Here is a 22055-nt window from a genome sequence, read left to right on the forward strand (position 1 = left end):
CTGCTCCTATGGCTCAAGAGAGGTGGAGACCATTGGACACATACTCCTTCGATGTTTCTTCTATAAAGCTATTTGAAAAAACCATATCTTCCCCATAACTGATAGATATCCTGGTTGTTCAGAAAGTATTTATCTCCAGTGACTGCTTAAGGATGGATCAGGCAGTGATCACAGAGCAGGTGGCTAGATTCTGCGCAGCAGCACCGGGGATTCGCCAGAAACATAAATAAACATTTTAGATCTTTTTAATAATATTTTATAATCAATTTTATTACATGTTTTTATCCAGCATTAGACTATAGTCAATGTATTTTTATTGTCATGTCAGTATGATTCAGTTTTTCTGAAGCTAGATAGTTTTTTTTTATACTGTCTGTAAAACTAGGCAGACCTTGGTCACCCATTGATTACATCATTAATGGTAATATATTGCTATGTCTTCTTGTGTTGATTCTGTTTAATTTTGTTTTATTTGAATGTTTAATTTATGTGCTGGCCTTCGGCTGTAATAATAAAAAATTGATACAATGGTGTTTTTTAAAAGGACAGGAAAATACTGGGACTTAATGATTGAAACATAGAGATTGTGTAATAAATCAAATGTTTTCCCTATTATTATTGGAATATTAAGGGATATAACTATATTTTTTTAGTTATTTGACCTCAAAATGAAACTACATACATATACCTATGTTATTTGAACAATTCTTAGGCTTTTGGATAAAACCTGAATTGATCCAAAACCACCAGCATTTGCTGAATCATCATTATCTGATCATCATCAATTCTTTGACCTCTTCCACTGCTTCTCCTGTACATGAATTCATTGCAAGTAATTTTAAAATGCATTAAGTTTGCTCTGACACTGAATTCTAACATTTTCATTTGACCAGAGAAAGTTTACTGACCAAATGATGCTTTAGAATGGATGGAATGAAGAAAATGCAAGTAGGAAAGTATCACCATCTGTGGCTTTCTAACTCTAAATTCATTTAAGCACTTCAATCAGACTATTATTTTTGTCCGATCCATCTGTTCTGTGATAACACCAACAATCATTTGACAGAGAGAGGACTAAAAGGCAAGAAGACCTAGTTCCTCCCTTTCAATCTTCCCTGGATATTTTCACTTCAGAAAGATCAGTCTACAGCAGGGGTCCCCAACCCCCAGTCCATAGACCGTCCACAGCATGCCAGAAACTGGGCCGTGCAGACAAGTGAAGCCCCATACTTAGGATGCAGGCAGCATGTGAAACTATGTCCCCTCCGGTCCACAAAAAACTCTCCACAGAATTGGTCCCTGGTGCCCCCAAAAGTTGGGGGCTGCTAGTCTATAGTCTACATCCAAAGTTTACTACTTAGAAAACCTGTCAGCATTTTAATTGTTTGCTAATAAAATGCCACTGTGAAGTTTTGATAGCTATTTTAATCTGAGATTTAAAAAATCCTTTTGATTTAGTAACATATGACTTTTGACTCTTCTGACTGGATTCTGTAGCAGCTTGTGGACATCTATCATTAAAATAATACAATGTAAAGCCATTTTTAAAAGCCCTCCTCCAATTTTCTGTTTTAGAGAAGCAAATTTCCAAAGTTAAAATAGCTTGATCCCCTTTCTCATCATATCTCATCTATATGATGTCAGATCTGATTTTTTATTTTTTTATTTTTTTTTTATTTTTGGACTTGTTTCTTTTCGGCTGTTTGAAAATTTTGGGATAAACTGATGACACTGCATTATGGACCATCAGTAAATCAGAATAACAGAATAACAGAGTTGAAAGGGATCTTGGAGATCTTCTAGTTCAACCACCTATACAAGCAGGAAACCTTACATCATTCTAGACAAATGCCTGTCCGATCTCTTTTTAAAAACCTCCAGTGATGGAGCACCCACAACTTCTGAAGGCAAGCCATTCCACTGGTTAATTGTTTTCATTGTCAGGAAGTTTCTTTTAGTTCTAGGTTGCTTCTCTCCTTGATTAGTTCCATCCATTGCTTCTTGTCTTGCCTTCAGGTACTTTGGAGACTAGGTTGACCCCTCTTCTTTGTGGCAGCCCCTCAAATATTGGAACACTATCATGTCATCTCTGACCCTTATTTTCACTAGACTAGATTAGATATACCCAGTTCCTACAACTGTTCTTCATATGGTTTAGCCTCCAGCCCTTAATCATCTTTGTTGCTCTTCTCTGCACTTTTTTTTCAGAGATTCAGCATATATATATATATATATATATATATATATATATATATATATATATATATATATATATATATATATATATATACATTTGTATGTGTGTGTATAATATAAAAATATTTTATATTTTTTATATTGTGGCAACCAAAACTGGATTACGTATTCCAAGTGTGGTCTTATAAAACAGTACTAATACTTTACATGATCTTGATTCTGTCCTTCTGTTAATGCAGTCCAGGACTGTATTGGCTTTTTTGATGGCTGTAGCACACTGTTGGTTCATATTTAAGTGATTGTCCACTAGAACTTCAAGATGTCTTTCACAGTTATTCCTATTGAGCCAGGTTCCACCTATTCTATACATACCTGCACATTTGGTTTTTCTTGCCTAAGTATAAAACCTTATTTTTGTCGCCAGTGAATTTCATTTTGTCAGATAGGGCCAAGGGTTCAAATCTGTTGAGATCCTTTTGAATCTTGAGCCTATCTTCTGGGGTATTGGCTATTCCTGCCAACTTGGTGTCATCAGCAAATTTGATGAGTTCCCCTTCTGTTCCTTCATCTATGTTATTTATGAAGATATTGAAGAGTACTGCACCTAAGACAGAATCTTGAGGTACCCCACTGCTTATTTCTCTCCATGTAGATATAGTTCCATTAAGGACTACACGTTGAGTGCGGTTTGTCAGCCAGTTACAAATCCACCTGGGGGTGATGCTGTCTATCCAATATCTTTCTAGCTTACTAAGAAGTACTTTAGGTTGTGATCTACTTTGACAAATGCCTTACTGAAATCCAAGTATATTATGTCCACAGCATTTCTCCTGCCCACTAATTTAGTCACTATGTCAAAGAATAAAATAAGATTTGTTTGGCATGAGTTGTTTTTGACAAATACATGTTGGCTTCTGGTTATAAATTTGCTTACTTCTAGGTGTTCACAGATTTATTGTTTGATTATCTTTTCCAGGATTTTCCCAGGTATTGATGTCAGGTTGATTGGTCTGTAGTTTTCTGGATCTGTTTTTCCCCTTTTTTGAAGATGGAAATCACATCAACTCTTTTCCAGTCCTCCGGTAATTCCCTGGGGTCCAGGATCTTTGAAAGACATGGTTCAATGATTCCGAGAACATATTTGCCAGCTCCTTCAGAACTCTGGGATGTAATCCATCTGTTCTTGTCAAATTTGGTTAAATCAAGCTGCACTTTTATGGTTCCTTAGCCACTTGGAAATTTAAAGAAAATTGTATAGCTAAGGGCCAAAATAGCTGAGACGCAAGTTAAAGCAATTTGCAATTGTTGAACAATGAGATTCTGCTTCTTACAACATGCCACTCTACCTAAATTCTTTTCATACCCCGAGCCAGTGCCTGTTCTTAATAGGCTTGCTGAATTTTTTTATCATTGTATAATAAAAAGAACATGAAGTGTGCTTTACCTATCCTTATGATCCAGACATCATTTTTATATGATTGTGGTGAGAAATATCAAGATCACTCTTCAGTTTTCTACAGCACAAAGCACCAAGGTATAGTCACTTGACATGTCTGTTTGAACATAGTTTAGAATCTTGATCCAGGTTTCTCAAATTCATGTACAGAGATTTTTACAAGTCTATATTATATGGTACAAGTTTATTTTTCAAAATACTGTTTCCTGTTGCAAGCATGTGCACCTTTAGAAGAAAGAATCATATATAATTATAGAAGATGATGATGATGATTGTTGTGTCCTGAGTCTGCTCAGCAGGCTCAGAAATGTTGCAAACGGTCCTGGGCAAACCAAAAGCTGCCTGAGACCAGACTAGCTGGCGCCAGCCTTGCGCACATGTGCAAGGCGCGAAATAGCCAGATTTTTATTGGTTGTTGTTGTCCGGTTCAGGACAATATAAAAGGCCTGCGTGCCTTTTGCTGTTTGCTGATTGTAAGGAGAAGATCAATAAAGAAGCTTGTTGTTCACAATGTGCCTTCGTGTGATGCCTGAATCCCCAATACATAAAAATGATGATCATGATGAACTATCGTTCTTTCCATAATAGAGCAAATAAAAGTACAGAAGTACAAATCTTGACAGACTTGAACATTGGGCACTATCTAACAAAATGAACTTCAATGGTGAAAAAAGTAAGGTTCTACATTTAGGCAAGAAAAATCAAATCCACAGGTACAGTATAGGGGGTACCTTGCTCAATAGTAGTAACTGTGAGAGTGATCTCAGAGTCCTAGTGGACAATCACTTAAATATGAGCCAGCAGTGTGCTGCAGCTGCCACAAAAGCCAAGTGCTAGGCTGCATTAACAGAGAGATAGAATCAAGATCACAGGAAGTGTTAATAACACTTTACAACACCTTGGTAAGGCCACACTTGGAATACTGCATCCAGTTTTAGTCACCATGATGAAAAAAGGTGTTGAGACTCTAGAAAGAGTACAGAGAAGAGCAACAAAGATGATTAGGGGACTGGAGGCTAAAACATATAAAGAATGTTTGCTGGAATTGGGTATGTCTAGTTTAACAAAGAGAAGGATGAGGGGGGACATGATAGCAGTGTTCCAATATCTCTGAGATTGCCACAAAGAAGAGGGAGTCAAGTTATTCTCCAAAGCACATGAAGGCAGATGGAAACTAATCAAAGAATGAAGCAACCTAGAACTAAGGAAAAATTTCCTGACAGTTAGAACAATTAATCAGTGGAACAACCTGCCTCCAGAAGCTGTGAATGCTCCAACACTGGAGGTTTTTAAGAAGAGACTGGACAACTATTTGTCTGAAATGGTATAGGGTTTCCTGCCTGAGCAGGGGTTGGACTAGAAGACCTCTAATGTCCCTTCCATTTCTATTATTATTATTATTATTATTAGTAGTAGTAGTAGTAGTAGTAGTAGTAGTAGAATTAGGAGTAGTAGCAATAGTAGAAGCAGTAGTAGAAAGAATGAATTCATACAACTATGCAATTCAGGTGACCACAAAATCTTCAGTTCCTGCAGTTTATTTACAAGAAACAGCTATCCAGAATGCAGATGGGCAATCTTATTATTGGTTCTTTCTCCAGAGAGATTTCACCAGCCAGGATCTACCCTCTGGCTGACATTCAGTGGTGGGATTTGGCCAGTTTGCACCACTTTGGCAGAATCGGTAGCTAATTTTTTGTTGCCCAGGCCCAGAATGGCCTTCTGGAACTGGCATCCACACAGAGAACTGGTTGTTCACATATTTGAATTCCACCACTGCTGCCATTCATTGCCATAATGTCAACCCTCCCCCTTCAGGGACATCTGGCACACAATGTCTTCACGGGAAGTCTCCACAAAATCTGATCTACAAGTTCCCAACAGTTTTTTTCCCCTGCAGAAGAAGGTTCTTTTTTTCTAGTTCATTTAGAATTTCTTTTGTGACCTAATTATTTTATTTCTGTTATTTGTATTTCTTAAAGCTGTTGTCTTGCATACAAATCTGTCCTTTTATTTGAGACAAGTTTCTAGATTTATATTTAAATGAAACATTATTTTTAATATTGAGTTGAGAGAGTATGTATAATCAGAAATTGAGTTCAAATAGACTCAAGTTAAAGTCACAGCTAAGATTTGAGATAGGCTCAGTTCCTAAAATTGAAAGATATAACATCCATTCTCTCATGCAATGTAGAATATAGGAAATTATACTTGGGATGTGGTGTGGTAAAAACACCCCAAAATTACTAAGGATCTGATGATAATTTTATTATTTGCAAGCTAGCACATTATAGTGAACATCCAAGAGCAAGAATCACAAGTTTATAAAGATTTTGTATATTGATCAAAGATTTTGAATATTGATCAAACAACATTGATCAAAAAAGTTTAATATATACTATGGTGATCCCAAAGTCAAAGAAGAATTGTTTTACAGCTTGTAAGTGTACAAAATAACCAAAATGGAACACTGATGTCTTTCATATTGTTTATTTATTATTCATTTATTTAGTGTATGGCAGCTATAGAGATCATGCAATCAATGATATACAAATTTAGTTTAAATAAAGTGTCAGCAAATATATATGTGCTGATGCTTTACACAAAATTTATACATTCATACTGTGAAGACACCATGTATTCTTTGAACTGCAACTTAACAGGAGGTACCAGGATTCTAATGGTTATTCCAGCTGACCCTGAACTTAACTGTGGAAGGAAGAGAAATAAGAAAGCAGTTAACACATATCCTTGAGTCTACTGCATTTCATCTCACATGTGATGAAGAGAGCTACAGACAATGAAAAGCTTATGTCTTATAATAAAATGTATTAATCATAAAGATGTTACCAGAATCTTTTTACTTTAGTTACCATGGACTAACACAGCTCTCCTCTGACTCTAAATGTATTTGGGGTCTCTAGCAGAATATTGGCATAGCTATAAAAAAAATCCTGCAATGAAATGAACAGCTAACTAATGTATACTATATTGCTTACAAACTATCTGGTTATCAATGAAAGTATGAAAAAATATTCCACATGAGGTAATTTTACAAAAATAATTTTCCTCTTTCAGCCAACAAATTTCTTTTGATTACATCACTGTTCCACGTAGTTGTAGAAGATATCAGTATTCTAGTACAGAGTCACATAAGATACAGAAAGAGGTGAAAGTGACAGATATTGCTACCTTTTCTTTTATAATCAAGAAACATGCCAAGCTTCTGATGATTATTTATTTATGACATTTTATTAAAATATTACCCTTAGAGCCAGATGGTCAAGAAATGGAAACCACAGATTCCAGCTATGATACTTTACTTTCATAGGATCTTGTAGAATCTTGAAAGTCTAAGTTTTTCTCCATTCCATTATATACTAAGTGATATCAAGGATTTTATTTTGGTTTCTTTCTTATGTTTTCTTGATTTCTGGACTGTGTAATCTCTGGTCCAAATCCCTTCTCAAAGGCTCTCTTAAGAGCTTTTCCAAAGTCAGCTTTAAAATTGTTATATAAAGATTACCATTTATTATATAGAAATACAACTATGTAAAAATATTCATAATCGTCTCAAAATGCATTTCTATTGTCTATCTACCTTTTCTTCATAATAAAGCATTCAGAAACGATAAGAGAAATGAATTGTGGAAAACAGTGTTAAATATTGATGTTCATTTTAAATATATCAATATTGCAACTATTATGGGATAAAATTCATTTTGTGATTTGCTTTTCTTCATTGTTATATAGCATTATATTATTGCCATTTTGGACCTTCCATAACTGACATGCACAACATTTCAATTTTTTGAATAACAACCCAAATTCCTTTTTAGTGAATAATGATAAGGGGAGTTTGAAATGCTGATGAGGATCTTACTCTTATTTGAAGAAGAATATATGGAATGGAAAATAATTCAGTTGAAGATAACAGTTTTATATATCTGTAAAAGCCCTTGATGTAGGTTATGAACTAAATCAATAAGAAATTTAAAATAAAATGTTGTTTCGATTGGAAACAATATGCTGAAAAATTATTTGGATGTTATCTGTAGTTCTGCTTATTAATCTTTTCCCAAAGTAAGACTGTCAGATGAAGATGGAAATATTATCAGGTTAAAATAGAAAGGAATATTTTTAAGCGAGGGGATATTGTTGGGATTGGTTTCTTCCAGTGGGGAAAAGACTTTATATGAAGTTGTAAAACTCTATTTTCTTTCATCATTCAGGGCTTCTTCTCTTTGTGTTTAACATTCAGGAATATATGGGCAACCAAACAAAATGAGTCCATTTAGGTAATTTGGAATAGCTTCCAGGCAAAACCTTTTGCCCACAGAGAATAAATGATGCTTGTATTCTGTTATGTCCCGAGCCTTGCAAACGGCTCGGGCGTTTGCAGGCAGTCCCGGGCAGGTGCAAAGCTGCCTGGGACCAGACAGGCTGTCGCCAGCGCTGTGCGCATGCGCGGGTGCTGGCGCGGGAAAAGTAACACATTTACCCGGGAAGCGTCTATATAAGAAGCTGGGAGGTTTTGGGAGCTGCTGAAGCCATCTACTTGTAAGCTGAACGCTGAATAAAGGAAACTGAGAACTTCAACTGCTTCTCGTGTCTGCTTCCCGCCAAGGACTCAACACTGGCGACGAAGGTGGGATGCCTTGCACTACCTGGAAAGGAAGAAGTGTAAGCTTACCCAAGGAGTCCTGAGCGGCGGAAAGGAACGGCGTCGACTCGGCAGCTGCCCGCCAATCCGGTGCGCATTCGGGGGTAGGCTGGCTGATAGACCCGTCTCCTGAAGATCTGAAGATGGCGAAAATCGGAAGGCTTTCGGAATTCGACGTCTCACATCCAGAGCGGTGGGAGTCATACGTAGCCAGGGTGGAGAACTACTTCAAGGCAAACCAAGTGAGGGAAGAGAGCTTGAAGGCTGCCACCCTGCTTTGTGTTTGCGGTCAAGACGCCTTCGACATCGCAGAAAACCTTGCAGCACCTGTTCCAGTAGAGTCTGTCAGCTACGCAGATCTGAAGAAGCTACTGAAAGAGCACTTCCACCCCAAGATGTCCGTCATCGCATGGCGCCACACCTTCGAGCAGAGGGATCAACGGCCCGGCGAGTCGGCCAAAGAATTCATCGCCGCATTACGGAAGGCCGCCAAGCACTGCGAGTTCAAAGACCTCGAAGAACGACTGAGGGACCGATTCGTGTGCGGGTTAAGGCATCGAGATCTACAACAGAGACTTTTCGCTAAAGAAGAACTGTCCTACCAAGATGCCTTAAGGGAAGTCACCGCAGAAGAAGCAGCAGGCGGCGCTATCAAGAACATGCGGCCGATCAGAAACAGTCCAGAGGTTGCATCCGTGCACCAGGAAGACGCCCAAAGGAACTCCGAGGAGGATCCGGACGAGGAAGTCGACCGTCTCCACCCCACGACGGAAGAAAAACAGAAGGGAAGCTCTTCAGCTCCACTCAAGTGCATCGGCTGTGGAGGTCGCCACAGGAGAACCGACTGCAAGTTCCGCTCCGCTACCTGCCGGGCATGCGGCAAACAAGGACACATTGCAGCTGTGTGTCTGGGCCGACGAAAGGTACAACCTCAGGAAGAACTGCGCCTGAAAGGTACCAGATTCCCCAGCCAGAATAGGGTAGGGTTTTGTGCTTCGCGAAGAAGCATCCTTAGGACAGGCACACACAAGCCCATTAAGAAAAAGCTGTCACTCAAGGTGAAGCTACAAGGGGTTCCATTATCTATGGAACTAGACACAGGGTCTGCCTTTTCAATTATCTCCTTGCATACATTTAGGAAGATTTGTTCCGGTAGTGGAACTCAGGCCAAGTTAAGGCCTTCTGACATTGTGTTAACAGATTTTCAAAATTCAAGAGTGTGTGTTAAGGGGGAGGCCACCCTTAACGTGCAATACAAGAGTTTTGAAGGTCCACTAGACTTATTAGTAGTAGGGGGTGAACGAACGAGTCTCATAGGACTCGATTGGTTTGAGGCCCTGGGGATACACGTCACAGGACTCAACAGTTTACAAACACTTGACCTACAGGAAGTCTGCAAAGAATTTGCAGATGTTTTCAGCCCCCAGCTGGGCACATTCAAAGGACCCCCTGTGTCCTTAAAGCTAGACCCCACTGTCACTCCCATTAGAATTAAAGCAAGAAGGGTCCCTTTTGCTTTAAAGAGTAAAATTGACACTGAGTTAGACAAACTGATTCAACAGGGAATCCTAGAACCTGTTGATTCCAGTCCTTGGGAGACCCCCATTGTCACGCCTCTAAAGGCAAATGGGGACATTCGCATTTGTGCTGACTACAAATGCACTCTGAATAAGGCATTGCAGCAACATGCCTATCCTGTTCCTGTGGTCAGTCATATTCTGGCCTCCCTCAAGGGGGGCGCGTTTTTGCAAAGCTTGACCTAGCTCAAGCGTATCAACAGCTGCCTGTTGATGATGATGCTGCTATAGCTCAGACTATTGTGACCCACAGGGGAGCCTTTAAGGTAAAAAGGCTGCAGTTTGGAGTGAATGTCGCTCCTGGGATTTTCCAAAGCGTAATGGAAAACACACTGCGGGGCATACCGGGGGTTTGCCCCTACTTTGATGATGTCTTAATTGCAGGAGACTCCACACACATTCTAGCTGAAAGGCTAAGGGCTGTTCTGTTAAGATTCAGGAAGTCAGGCCTCAAGCTCAAAAAAGACAAATGCAAGATTGGGGTGCCTTCGACTGAATTTCTGGGGTTCAAAATTGATGCTGCTGGGATTCACCCTGCTGAATCCAAACTGACAGCTATTTTAGAAGCACCTAGGCCAAAGTCCAAGGCCGAACTTCAGGCCTTCCTGGGCCTCCTGAATTTCTACAATTCTTTTCTTCCACATAAAGCTAGTGTAGCTGAGCCTCTTCACAGGCTACTAGACAAACAAGCAGTGTGGCAGTGGTCACAAACACATGAGGCTTGCTTTAACAAAGTCAAGGCCTTGCTCACTTCTAACAGTGTACTTGCACATTTCAACGAATCTCTTCCTGTGTGCATCGCATGTGATGCGTCCCCTTACGGGGTAGGAGCTGTCCTGAGCCACCTCAGGTCTGATGGAACTCAGGTTCCTGTTGCATATTACTCCAGAACATTGTCTTCTGCTGAGCGCAACTACGCTCAGATAGACAGGGAGGCTCTGGCTGTTGTCGCTGGAATTAAAAAATTCCACGATTTTCTCTATGGCAGGCATTTCACGGTCTTTACTGACCATAAACTCTGCTGGGACTGTTTACCACACGTAAGCAGACTCCCCAAATCATTTCCCCTAGAATGCTTAGGTGGTCTATTTTTCTGTCTGCATATGATTTTTCTTTACTCCACAAGCCTGGGAAAGAAATGGGCCATGCTGATGGCCTCAGCAGATTGCCTCTGCCAGTAGTAGAAGCTGACCCTGCGCCAGCTGTCAACATTCTATCACTCCAAGCCTTGCCCGAGCTCCCTCTTTGTGCCAGGGATATTGCCGCTGAAACAGGTACAGGTCACACACTTTCACGTGTCCGTTCCTGGGTTTTGTCCGGTTGGCCTGAGCACTGCCCTAGTCCTGAGTTTCAGAGTTTCTGGTCCAAAAGAAACGAGTTGTCCCTTTCTCAGGGTTGTCTGCTTTGGGGAAACAGAGTTGTCATTCCCTCCTCAATGAGGACTAGGGTCTTGGAATCCCTCCACGAGGGTCATCCTGGCATTGTTCGTATGAAGGCTCTTGCACGCAGCCACTTGTGGTGGCCTGTTTTAGATAAGGATATTGAGGCTAAGGTGCATGCATGCCACCTGTGCCAACGATCTCGCCCAGAGATGCCCCAAGCTCCCGTGCATAAATGGGAGGAAACGCAGTCCCCATGGTCTAGGGTGCACATTGATTACGCTGGACCCTTTCAGGGCCAGTTCTTCTTGGTCCTTGTTGACAGCCATTCAAAATGGCTTGAGGTTGTACCTGTCTCTTCCACCACCACTGCAAAGACTATTCAGGTACTGAGGGGGATTTTTGCTGCACACGGGCTTCCAGATGTCATCGTGTCTGACAATGGCCCTCAATTCACTTCCTCCGAATTCCAAGCTTTCTTACAGGCTAACATGATTCGTCATGCCACGTCTGCACCCTTCCACCCGTCCACCAATGGTATGGCTGAACGTATGGTGCGCATCACAAAGGACGCTTGAAAAGACTCACCTACGGGGACTGGCATCACAGGTTGGCTGACTTTCTCCTTTCTTATCGCACCACACCGTCCACTTCTACAGGGAGAAGCCCAGCTGAACTTCGCTGGGGGCGTCAACTTACTACTAAACTTGACCGGTTGCATCCGGACAGACTGCCTTCCTCTACCTCACATCCTAGGGCACCTAGACAACTACTTGTGGGTGCCCCGGTTTGGGCTCGCAATTACGGGCCTGGTCATACCTGGGTCCCCGCTTCTATTTCCAGGGTCACAGGTACTCTCTCCTACGAGGTTGCCCTGGACAACGGTCGTGTCCTGCGTCGGCACATCGACCAACTCCGCCCTAGGCGGGACTTTTCAGATGAGACTCATGGGTCTTTTCCAGGGGGGGAGGGGGACCCTTTGGAGCAAAGGGAAGGGCACGAGCTGCTGCCCATCTCCACTGATGGAGCCACAAACGGCCCATCCCAGGGTTCCGCCATTGCTCCGAAAAGGAATTCATGGAGCTTACCCACACAACAGGCACTCACACCTACTCCAGCCAGGGTGTCACCCCGGGGGCATACTCACCTTCCACACACATCACACAGCACTCCAGTCACGGAGGATACCCGGGGGCATCCCAACAAATCATTCCCCGCAAGAGAGCTGGCACACAATCCCCAAGGTTGGCCTGACCTTACCCCAAATTCTACAGGGGGTCAAACATACAGGGAGGTGGTCGATGAACCAAGTCCCGACTACAACACCTCTAGCCCAAATCAGGGAGTAACTGAGTTTTGGGAAAGTACAGGAACCCACACAAGCCCGGACACAGAACGGGGTTCAGGGAATGGTCAGCCTCCTGACAGGTCTTGGACGGACCTAGGAGGTTCAACAGAGACGCCCAACAGTGGCTATCACTTCAAGGGGCCCGAGGGTCTACAGCTAGGCAGGTCAACCAGGTCACAAAGTGACAGAAGCCCTGGCCTGACGAGCCCGGTGGGCAAGCAAGCAGGCATCGGGGCACAGTCCTTGGAAGGCACCAAGGCAAAATAAGGAGAACAGGCTCACATCTCCCTCCAGTCAGGGAACTCATGCTAGTAACCCAGAGCTGAGAAGGTCCCAGAGAGCAAAGAAGTCTCCTAAATACTTAGAGGATTACATAACATTGCTGGCTAAACAAAAGCCAGGTAACGATAGGAGCACTGAGAAGCAGAACACTGCATAAAATAAATGTTTATATGTTGGTAGTAGTTTTAGCCCGGGGGAAAGGGGTGTTATGTCCCGAGCCTTGCAAACGGATCGGGCGTTTGCAGGCAGTCCCGGGCAGGTGCAAAGCTGCCCGGGACCAGACAGGCTGTCGCCAGCGCCGTGCGCATGTGTGGGTGCTGGCGCGGGAAAAGTAACACATTTACCCGGGAAGCGTCTATATAAGAAGCTGGGAGGTTTTGGGAGCTGCTGAAGCCATCTACTTGTAAGCTGAACGCTGAATAAAGGAAACTGAGAACTTCAACTGCTTCTCGTGTCTGCTTCCCGCCAAGGACTCAACATATTCCATCTACGAATATCAGCCTTGCTTTGAAATACTGGAACCAATAAATTAGGATCAACATGTACTTTGATCCAGTAAAATATAATAGGAAGTCTCATTTTCTAGTGAGGGCCAAAGGGCAGAATGTATGTTTGTGAGCCAGCTCACTTAAACTTGTGTCAGTTGTACAATTAAACAGATAAAGAACCAGATAAATCCACTTTCAGGATTGCTACCCACCTCCTCCATTCTCCTGAAGCTAGTTCCATCTCTATTGCTATCTATACTGCCTTCCAGTTCTCTTCCAAGAGCCAATGTTTATAAGACCTGAATGACTCAAAGCCAAGTTTTTTTATGGAGGTTGGGTGGTTTGAAAGACCACTCTAGGTAAGCCAATCCTTCCATCCATTTCTTCACCCGAGTTTTGGCTCATGTCTTGAGTTACAGTTGGCTGTGGCACAGAGTTGAGCCTTTTCAACCCTAACTGTGGAACATCTTCCAAAAGTTTTAGTTGTTTCCATCTCTTTTCACTTTTAGGAAGAAAAATCATTTGAGTTTTGCCAAGCCTTTCATATAATCTGAATTTTAATTTCCTGCTCTTTGACATGGTTTTATTTTTTATTAGTAATAGTAGAGGATATATTACTTTATTCTAGAAAATGGATTCTGATCTGGAACTTACATTTGTGATGTTGCTTAAGAATAAATAAGGTAGCTGCATATTCACATCCCATCTTTTTCTCCTCATCTTTAACTCCTTTCCTATTTAAAAATGTATTTATTCTGTATTCAGATTCATTTTAACCATTTTATAGAGTTTTTCTGCAACAAGGGTATTCCAGAAATATTTGATAGAACTGTACAGCACTTCAAAGTCAGTCTCCCATCAGTTGCATACAGTTGTGGGAAATGATGTGGCAGAAATGGCTTTTGAGAATCAAAGCCAAACTGTTGCACAGCCCTAATGTTTAACCATTGTTGCTCCCAATCCATAATGTTTGCTTATCCACTGAATTAATAGGCAAGATACCAAGTGAAGGAGGAGAACTTCTTTACATTCTATCACAGCTACTACTGCAGCAACCATTAAGTCATGCAAGTGGTTCTAAGGATGTAGGCAGGTAGGTGATAGAACATTTGCAAACTGAGCATGTAATTAAACTTTGTGGTGTTTTTAGTGTCTCTCTCAGGGTTGAGTTTTATTTAGAACTGGAGTTAGAATAGAGTTAGAATAAGCACAATTGCTTTCCTGCTTGAGAAAAAAATTGGTTCTTGATAGAAATTCTGAGTTAGATTATTGAGATGATCATTTTTCAACAGAAAATGATTAGCATCTATTTCCCAAGCTATAGCTTTCCAAAAGGAAGAAAGCCATGACAGTTCATATACATTTATAACAGCCTTCCCCAAGGGAGGGGAGTTTGGGAAAGAAGTTATGTAGAGAGTTTGGGAAATACTAGTATATTGATGGATGAGTCCTTGTGCTTTTGCAGGTCGTCAATTTAGGTTTCTAGTAAAAACAATTTGTCAATCTCCTTACAGTCTTCTGCAATACTACATATAAGAGAAAAACTGGAAAAGGAGGAAAGAAATGAAGGACTCAACCACCTTTGTCTTAGCCACAGTTGCAATCAGCTTTATTCTACATACATCTATCTTACATCTTATCCCTGATAGATTTCTTCTGAGAGATTAAATTCATCAGCAAGAAGTTCCTTACCACTAGGCGTGGGAGAAAAGGAAAGGAACATCTTTGTTCCTTCAAAGAATTATTTAATTGTTGTTCAAAGTAACATGGCTGGTTCCTCACTTAGCAGTTAAGAACAAGCTAATGGATGCAGCAGAGGGGAAATCATCTAATTATTTTTTATACTAATTTCCTCAAGAATCACTGCATATTTTTTCTCTGAGAAAAAAATATATTCTTTTCTTGCTGTATGTTTTATTCTTTGCATGAATACCAGCTGCCTTATTACTCAGTGCACAGGTTAAGATCTTAGGAAAAGAAAGAACAGTCAATCTATTTCATTTCCATCAGGACACCACCATGACCAGATAAGACATACTCCACAAATCTAATGAAGCAGACTGTGATCAATGAAGGTTCAGGATCCAATCTGGGTTGGTCACAGGGACCAGAGATTTAGTCTTTTGAGCTTTTGGACTCATGCAGGAGCCCATCCTCATGGAATGTCTCTCTAATGGAATGTGTCACATTCTGATAGACCAGTGGTTCTCAACCTTTCTAATGCTGCGACCCCATAATACAGTTCCCCATGTTGTGGTGACCCCCAACCACTTATACATCACCGGGTGCCAGGGGTGTGGCCAAAGAAAAGGGGGGGAGAATGGCGGACAGCCTTGCTTGGCGACCCCCATGAAATGGTCATTCGACCCCAAATGGGGTCCCGACCCACAGGTTGAGAACCACTGTGATAGACCTTCCCTGAAGATGGGCTCCAGCATGAGTCCAATCATTACTCATCCGCTTATTGGGATTCTGGGCTTGCAGGAGCCTGAAGAATAAACATTATGAACCCAACAGTTTACTATTGTTGTGCTAGTGGCAAGTTTGGTCATCAAAATACGAACAAGAAATTACAAATAGCCAAGTGCCATAAATGAAGAATTCATGCAGAATCAGCTATTAAATATTTATATTGATATTGGATATTCATTTATTAAACAGATGTTTACCTTGTTTTTTAATCAAAGAGGTTTAGAAACATCAATAGAGCCTGTCGTCAGGATTGTCAAGATGTAACAAACCAGGAAGAAAGAGGAAGGTGGAGAATGGGGATAAGTGATGGAAGGAAACAAGATCAGGTCCCAGCCTAAACTTCTCCAGATCCCATGTCCATCTGAGAGAGCAACAATTCAGGCAAGATGGATTTGTTGCTCATTAGACAACCACTTGGGAGAGCTTGGGACAACTGGTTTTAGCCCTGCTTTACAGTGGGTGTGGGTGTGCATAAGGGTTTGTGAGGATGAGGATAGGGAGCTTAGCATACTCCTGAATGCAATGTATTACAAACAGAATATTTAATATTGGAACATTTAGAAACATTTTAAGGTGTTATTCAGCAGAACATGACTTTTGCCAAGCAAAGTATTTCAGTTTCATCAACAAAATGAGGATACCTTTAGAACATTTTTTTTAAAAAAATCAAGATAACATCCACAAGTAATGGTGCTATGTGTGTAGCACAAGTGATGTTGCTGAAAGCTGTTGTTCTGAACTTAGGAGTATGAATTCTCATGCTCATAAATATTCAATATATTATAATCAAGAATAAAATTCAAGCAGTGTCCTACTCTACTCTTTTTCCATATCTGTGTGGAAAAAATAAGTTCTACTTGTTATCTGAGTTATGGTGGTGTAGTTGTTAGAATGCAGTGTTGCAGGTTAATTCTGACCAGTGCCAGGAGTTTGATCCTGACCCAGCTCAAGGTTGACTCAGCCTTCCATCCCTCCAAGGTCAATAAAATGAGGCCCCAGATTGTTGGGTAATATGCTGACTCTGTAAACACTTAGAGAGGGCTGTAAAGCACTGTGAAGCGGTACATAAGCCTAAGTGCTATTGCTATCTAAGCTATGGATTAGCAAAGTCTCAATGGGAGATACCATATATTCCAGCGTATAGGGCGACCCGGCATATAAGACAACCCCCGAGTTCGACACCGGGTCGCAAGACAATCGACGCCGAGTCGCATGCCCAGAAAGTTGTCTTATACACCAGAAACTACCAGTATTTCCGGCGTATAAGACGATCGATGCCGAGTCGCATGCCTATAAAATCATCTTATACGCTGGAAACTACTTTATTTCCGGTGTATAAGACAACTCGCATATAAGACGACCCCTGAGTTCGGCGCCTGTTTCAACGCTCTCAAAAGTCATCTTATACGCCGGAATATATAGTAATTTTAGAGATCCACCAAACACTTAAAATATTTGTTCTATGAAATTGAATCATGGAAAACAAAAACAAAAAACCACGCTTTGTAGTTCATTTTTAATTCCAGATTAAATTTAGCAGAGCATTGTTGTTTTCAATATCCTGGTAATGATGTGAATAAGAATTACTGGTGTCTTCTGGTTTACCATTACGGCTGCCAGGGCCGCTGGAAGGCAAGCTTTGTCTTCTGCATTCAATTTCATTCCGCTGAGGTACCCTGGAAAGGGTTGAAAGTTGCCCTGTAGGGGCAACAAGCAAGGAGAGGATCCCCACTTGATCATGGAGGGCAGCAGCCCTTCCACTCAATCCAGGGGAGCCCTCCAAACCAGTGGAGGAAAGACCAACCATAACAATATGGCTCATCACTAAGCTGCAGATAGCCGAAGTCAAACTTATCATCAAGCACTTCTAAAGCAGCATGGATGAAACTGGGTAAGATCTGATCTTCTCTTTAAGAACCTAAGTATTTTCTTTCCTTGTAAAAGCTGTCTGAAGTAGTTTTTCCCCCTGTGAGGAGAGAGGGAAGGGAATTTCTACCCTATCCTTTAAGAACAGCAATGACTGTCTACCCAGGGGAGTTAAAGCATTAAAAGAACAATTTTAATCTAATTGGATTTATATGTTTCTGAAACTTGGGGACCAAAAGTTTTCTTATTTTTACTGGAGACTTTTGTTTTCATCTACAAAAAAGAAATGAAACTGGAAAATGGATTATAAAAATTTTGGATGTAAAATTTTTTAAATAGCATGAGTGACATCTTGTGCAAAGTTTGGTATTACAACTTATTATTGCCTAAAAGAGACTTCAGATAAAACTCTTTCGACCTTTATAGATACTACCTGTGAGAAACTGAGCTGTAAAGAGAATTTCTGGGAGGTATAACTGGTGTGCTTGAACTATGAATGTAAACCTTTACTGACTTTCAGAGCTATATGTGGGGAATTGCTTTCCTATTTCTTTATCTGAGGAGCATTGGTTATTACATAGATGATGAAATACCTTGGACTATAAAATCTTACTTGACAAATGACTTCTACTATAAAGACCACCTATAATACATGAAATAGAGGTCCCATACCTAGTCACAAAATTATTTTTAATGTCTGATTTTAAATTCCTCAACTTAACACACTATTAAGAGAATATGGATGAAGACCAGGAAAAGATCCTTTCCATGTTAAAAGCAATACATGAAACCATTCTTTCAGCTTATGACAAAATAAGATGCAATATAAAAGAACAACATGCCAACTTAGATATACAAACCCAAATTTTGACTATAACTAAAGAATTAACAATGCAGAAGATAAGAGAAGAAGTGGAATAATCAAATACTAAGACAGAGGACTCAATTGACCAACAAATACAGTTAATGAAAAATCCAGAAAAGGGAGTGACAACACTGAAAATAGAAAAGACTTTCTATATAAATCAGAAGACATTTGAGAAAGAAGAAGACTAGATTGAATGGAAGATAAATATATCAGGACAATCATGAGGAATTGGAATAATAGGGAGATGATTTAATTAATACAAATGGGCTAGCTCTTCCAAAAAAATGGCAACTAAATAGTCTCTTTTATTTCAAATAATATATATAATAATAGAGGGAGATCTATTTGATGATTGAAAAGCATTGACATGGAAGATTAGTTGGCAAAGGAAGAAAGCCAGAATAAGGCTGAAGGAAATTGGGGTTTTGATTTATTAGAGAGGATTTCATGTTACTAATTAGAGGGTTAAAGGAAGAAGTTGAAATAAGGGGAATTTTGGTCATTAAATTTAAAATATTTGGAAATTAGTTGAAAATAAGGATTCTATTTGTTTAATATTTAAAAATTAGACCCAAAAGAAAAAAATTATGAATATGTTTGATTTATTGATTAACCCAGACAATATATATAATGGTTTTGATTTATTGAAGGGGATACTGTATTATTAATTAGATGATTTAATATGGTGGGTAATAGATAACTTTTAAAAAATAGAACAAGACTATACTCAAATAGATAAGATGTGTATTTTGAATATTAGATTCTGTTATGAATTGAGATAAAGAAAAATTTGGTTACCTAGAGCCTGGAAATTATAAATATCAAATGTTAAATTTGAATATTGATGAGAAACTAAAAATTGGGGAACAACCAATAACAGGACATTGATTGTCTATAAAGATTGAATGTAAAAGCAATTAAGATATGTATAAGCTAAAAATGTATTGATAAATGTAATAATGATGTTTTTACTTAGTTGATCTAATAAGAACTGTATTAGCTTAAATATGAGATAGTAGATATTAAGGGGAAAAGAAAGGAAATATTTGATGTTGTAACTTGAGATTTGTACTAAAGATTTTTCTGTTATTGAACTATTGATTAACCCAGCCAACAATTGCTTTTTAAATGCCTAAATGTAAAATTAGAAAACTAATAAAATATTATTTTGTAAAAAAAAGAATTACTGGTGTCTTGTGAGTCCCATTATTGTGCCACACTTTTATGTCAGAAAACCATGTAAGACCTAGTCCCCACAGCTTCCGTCTTCTCTGCTTCAAGGCCAGAATCCAACATAGAGCAAATCTGAGCAACTTTACTTATTGGATGCTTAGCATTTTCTTCGCAACTGCCCTGTAGGTGAACCCCAGAATTACTCCCCCCAAGGAAAGAGGTCCAGGCCACCTGAAACAAGACCACCAGGCAGCTATTTAATTAATGCAGATTTAATAAGGTAGAGAAATAATTATGTTTTGCTGCCTTGTATTGCCAATGACATAGGCTCTAGCAGGCATTGTAGGCTGTCTTTTGTCAGGTTCACTCTTGGTTGTCTCCAACAACACTCTAGGCATCTCTTCACAGGTTTCTCTGTAAATCAGGAGGAATTTCAGGATCCATGGGTGCAGGAGAGGCAACTTAGATGCAATCTATTCGAAAGCCTTAGCTGCCTTCTCATTCCAGGAAGCCACCAGAGTTTCAATCAGCCTGTAAAGCAGATTTTCCAGAACAACCTCAGGCTCCTTCTGAAACTCAGCCAGGTCCATTAGTCACTGGGGACAAATCAAACTAATAAGTCCACCATCTCTGTGGTGAGGAAAGACACTGAGAACTAATAACCTAATACTGAATGCCTAATCTTTGGGTTTGTTCCTTAGTGGTCCCTAAGGTGGTTCATCCTATATTGCATTATGTAGAAGGAAAGTTCAACTATATCACTATTTAGCATACCTCCAGCAACAGCTTTCCAGATTTCATCTCTCTTTTCTCCCCACCCCAACTCCCCCATTATGATTCATTATGTCTAATTATCTTTAAACATGTTTAAAGCAGTCTTGAGAATCTTGAAAATAATTTACGGATCAAGAGGTTGGCAAGAACTCTCGATAACTCCCTCCTATTGTTACAAGTTCACTACCATTGGGTTGATTTTATTCCACTCTAGGATTGTTAGCCTGTGATTTTGAAATCTTAAAGGAGGATTTCTCTTCCTCATGTGAAAAGCTTTTCTGCTGACAGATAACAGCAATGGGCAATTTAGAACTGTGAGATCCTTTAATATCAGCTACTATATAGAAACTGGTCTGTAATACTTGCTTTCTAAAAAGATGTGGGAAGAGAAGGGTTTTTTTTTATGGAAGTACTAAAGAATGCATTAAGTTAGTCAAATTGTTTATGCATGTCTGGAGGGAGGGGTGTGTGTCATTTTATATATATCCCGTTTCTCTTTTTTTTTCCTCTTCTTTTTAATTTTTTAATTTTTCTTCTTTTTGACTTTTTATAGTTTTCTTAGTTTGTATTAAATTTTATCTTTGTATTTATAAACTTTAATAAAATTATTAATTTTTTAAAAAGAGTAGAAAGAGGACAGATCTTTGGAGGAATATCATTTTTTAGGTCAGGAACTCTCTAGGTCCCACAAGGTGATATTGCTTAATCCATGGGACATGGATTCTGCCCCAGTCTAGCTGACCTCAGTGGATGAGTGGAAACATATGGAGACAGGCAATCTCTCAAACAGTTACAGGTATAAGTGATAACCAGTACTTTCAACTGCACTTGGTAGCCAACTGGCACCCAATGCAACTTGTGAAGCAAAGGAGACACGGGCATCTACTTTGATACAGTATATCCATCACTGCCTGTCCCGCTACATTCTGGACCAGTTGTAACTTTTATATGACCTTCAAGGTAAGACCCATATACATTCCATTATAGTAGTCCAATTGAAGGCTCAAAGAATGAGTGATTGTCTGAAGGGCTTCCTGGAATGGGTGCAAATGGTGTACCAGATGAATTTGTGCAAAGGCCCTCTTAGCCATCAGTGACATTATTCTTTGAGCAGGATCTATGAACCCAAGAGACAATCCCCCCCAGAAGAGAGGGGCAAGAGAAACACCAAAATCATGACTGGTGAGGGAAATAAGGTGGAATTGGGGCCTAAAATGTCCCAAATTTCTAAATAATTCTCCTCTAGAATGTTTTAAATAGGTACTGGATTAACATTATGAAATTAATTATTGTTAATTTGCAAGAAGAGTGGAATAAATACATAATCTGTTTTAATAAATTGATGGATTAAAATTTTAAAGAATGTTAAATATATACTTTTTCTTCTTAAGATGTGTTTAATTCAACAAAATATTGGATTGGATGTATTGAATGTATTGGATTCCTCAGAGGATGTTTATTAAAAGTTGGAGTATATTTCAATATATTCTCAATGTACAATAACAGGTATTTT

This window comes from Crotalus tigris, unplaced genomic scaffold, assembly GCF_016545835.1.
Source record: "Crotalus tigris isolate CLP2741 ecotype Arizona unplaced genomic scaffold, ASM1654583v1 scf7180000024411.593283, whole genome shotgun sequence".
NCBI lineage: Eukaryota > Metazoa > Chordata > Lepidosauria > Squamata > Viperidae > Crotalus > Crotalus tigris.